This window comes from Hemitrygon akajei, unplaced genomic scaffold, assembly GCF_048418815.1.
Source record: "Hemitrygon akajei unplaced genomic scaffold, sHemAka1.3 Scf000048, whole genome shotgun sequence".
In the NCBI taxonomy this organism is placed as follows: Eukaryota; Metazoa; Chordata; class Chondrichthyes; order Myliobatiformes; family Dasyatidae; genus Hemitrygon; species Hemitrygon akajei.
The window spans coordinates 5,967,469-5,970,615 of NW_027331934.1; positions in this window are offsets into that span (position 1 = coordinate 5,967,469).

Genomic DNA, 3,147 nt, shown 5'->3' on the forward strand with positions numbered 1-3,147 from the left:
ACACCGGAGGGAGAGGGAGACCTGAGGAGAGAGACAGGGTGAGAGTGACAGGGGAGGGACTGGTGAATAAGAGAGATAGGGAGTGAAGCAGGTGCTGCGATGAGAGAGGGACTGAGGAGTAGCGATCGAGACAGATTGTGGGAAAAGAGACTGGGGGTCAGAATATCTTGTGGGAGAAAGGGACCATAGAACCATAGAACACTACAGCACAGTACAGGACCTTCAGCCCTCCATGTTGTGCCGACACATCTGCACAACTGAGATGAGTGTAAACGGATGAGCCACAAATCAAGTAGACAATATTATGAATGATTTCACCAGTTCTGCTAAGGTCCTGCAGTCTTCTCTGCTACTAGGTATAACGACAAGCTGTTACCTTGTACCTCAGAGTACCGGACATGTGGACTGTCCATGATACAACGTCAAAATAAAAGATTCGCCAGTTGAAGTCTGCTACTGAACTTCATTTTGAAAAGTTGGCGTAGTCGAGCAAGATCCCGACAAAACGGGGTCAAACGATGGAGTAACTGAGGGTCTCAAAGGCAACTAGAGTTAGCGCCCCGTTGCGAGATCAGCTTTCAGCCTCCCCGATCCTGTCCCAGGACCGGGTAGAGAGGATGGGATCGTCAAGACCAAGTAGGAAAGACGCAGCATTATGTGAAGTACGGGAGTCAGGATCCGGATCCTAGCCGCACCCAAAGGGTTCTCCGATTAGTAAATAAAACCAATAGATATAAATAAGACTTCAAGCTCTCAATTTTCATTACAGGATCTGGTAAGTACGAGGGGTGATTGATAGGTTCGTGGCCTAAGGTAGAAGGAATCATTTTTATAAAACCTAGCACATTTATTTTTCAACATAGTCCCCTCCTACATTTACACATAGTCCAGCGGCATTGAGCGTACGGATGTTGGACATGCAGGTCAACTCTTTGAGTGGTTATGCAGAAATTTTAAAGTTAGTAACTCATTTCCTTCTACTTTAGGCCACGAACTTATCAATCACCCCGATGAGTTATTAACTTCAAACGTACTGCATAATCAGAGTTGACCTGTATGTACATGTAACGAGAGCTGAAAAACACGTCTGCTTCTACCTCAGGCCAAGAACTCATCACTCACCCATGTTGTGGACATTTTCTGAAGATCCAAGAACCGTATGTTCCACGACCGCTGGACTGTGTGTAAATGTAGGAGGGGACTATATTGAAAATTAAATGTGCTAAGTTCTCTAAAACTGACTCGTTCTACCCTAGGCCACGAACTTGACAATCACCCCTCGTAGATTGAAATAGAACGGGAAGTAGTAACAGTAAAATTGATCAGGAACACGAGGGAGAGAGTTCACTGTAAAGATAAAGATGAAAACCAGGTAAGTAGATTAAAGGAAGATGGTGAGTAACGATAGTAATATTGATGAGTGAAATGCGGGGAGAGTTTTCTCTGTAAAGGTAAAGAATAAAACGAGAACGAAGCCCCAGAAGGTTGAACGAGTGAAGGAATCCCTGGTAGAAGCAGTTTCAGCGACAGGTTACTATCGATGCAATGCTCCTCAGACAGGATGAAGAGGTCAATACTCCCCAATGCCATTAGGCTTTACAATTCAACCGCCAGGACTTAAGAACTTTTTAAAAGCTATTATTAATGCTTTTTGAGATAGGGATCTAGATGCACATCATATTTTTTACTGAGTTAAGTATTGTATGTAATTAGTTTTGCTACAACAAGTGTATGGGACATTGGAAAAAAGTTGAATTTCCCCATGGGGATGAATAAAGTATCTATCTATCTATCTATCTATCTGGATCCGCTGGTGCCGCCAGTCCCCCCGCTGATGAGGTCTGGTAGAAAAGTGGATATACTAGATATGCGATTCCTTTTACTGGCTGCTTCTGTGATTGGACACAAAGGCGATGGCCTTATGAGGATTTATTGAGATAAAGAAAAGATTATTTTTAACTAAGGTACTGGCGGCAGAATCAGAGATCCAACGTGACTATGATAATACGATAACGTGCTTTGATTTATGCTCTTTACTCTGTTTATTTGGGCGCGTCTCATCGGAGAATGCTGTCGTTGCTTTCAGAAGTGTTTGCGTGTTGTGTGTGCTTTACACTTCGTTTCCGGTCCTGGAGAAGGGCCTCGGCCCGTCAATTCGGCTGTTTATTCATTCCCAAAGATGTTGCCTAACCAGCGGAGTTCCTCTAGCAGTTTGTGTTGCGTTTAATATTTTTGTTGTGAGATATTGTGACGAATAGAGATATCGCTGGAGTACTAGCGGTATAGCAGCGGTATACTCTCCCCGTTTTCCCTAGCCCAGATTCTCTTTCCACAATCTGCCTCTTACGGCTCAGTCCCTCTCTTACCTCAGTAATTGTTATCCAAGTTCAAAAGGCCGAGTTCACTGAACCTGTTCTCATAAGGCATGCTCCCCAATCCAGGCAACAACCTTGTAAATCTCCTCTGCACCCTTTCTCTGGCTTCCACATCCTTCCTGTCGTGAGGCGACCAGAACTGGGCTCAGTACTCCAGGTGGGGTCTGACCAGGGTCCGAAACCTTTAAAATTACCTCTCGGCTCATAAATTTAATTCTACGACTGATGAAGGCCAATACACCGTCTGCCTTCTTAACCATAGAGTCAACCTGCGCAGCTGCTTTGAGTGTCCTATGGACTCGGACCCCAATATCCCTCTGATCCTCCACACTGCCAAGAGTCTTACATTAATAATACATTCCGCCATGATACTTTACCTACCAAAATGAACCGCTTCACATTTATCTGGGTTGAACTCCATCTGTTACTTCTCTGCCCAGTTTTGCATCCTATCAATGTCCCGCTGTAACCTCTGTCAGCCCTCCACACTATACATAAAACCTCATACCTTCCTGCCATCAGCAATCCTACTAACCCATCCCTCCACATACTCATCTAGGTCATTTATAAAAACACCAAATTATAAGGGTCTCACAGCAGATCCCTGAGGCACTCAACTGGTCACCAACCTCCATGCAGAGTATGATCCGTCTACAACAACTTTTTGCCTTCTGTGGGCAAGCCAGTTCTGTATCCACAAAGCAATGTCCCCTTGGATCTAATGGCTCCTTCGTTTTTCAATAAGCCTGCGATGGGGTATCTTATCAAATAC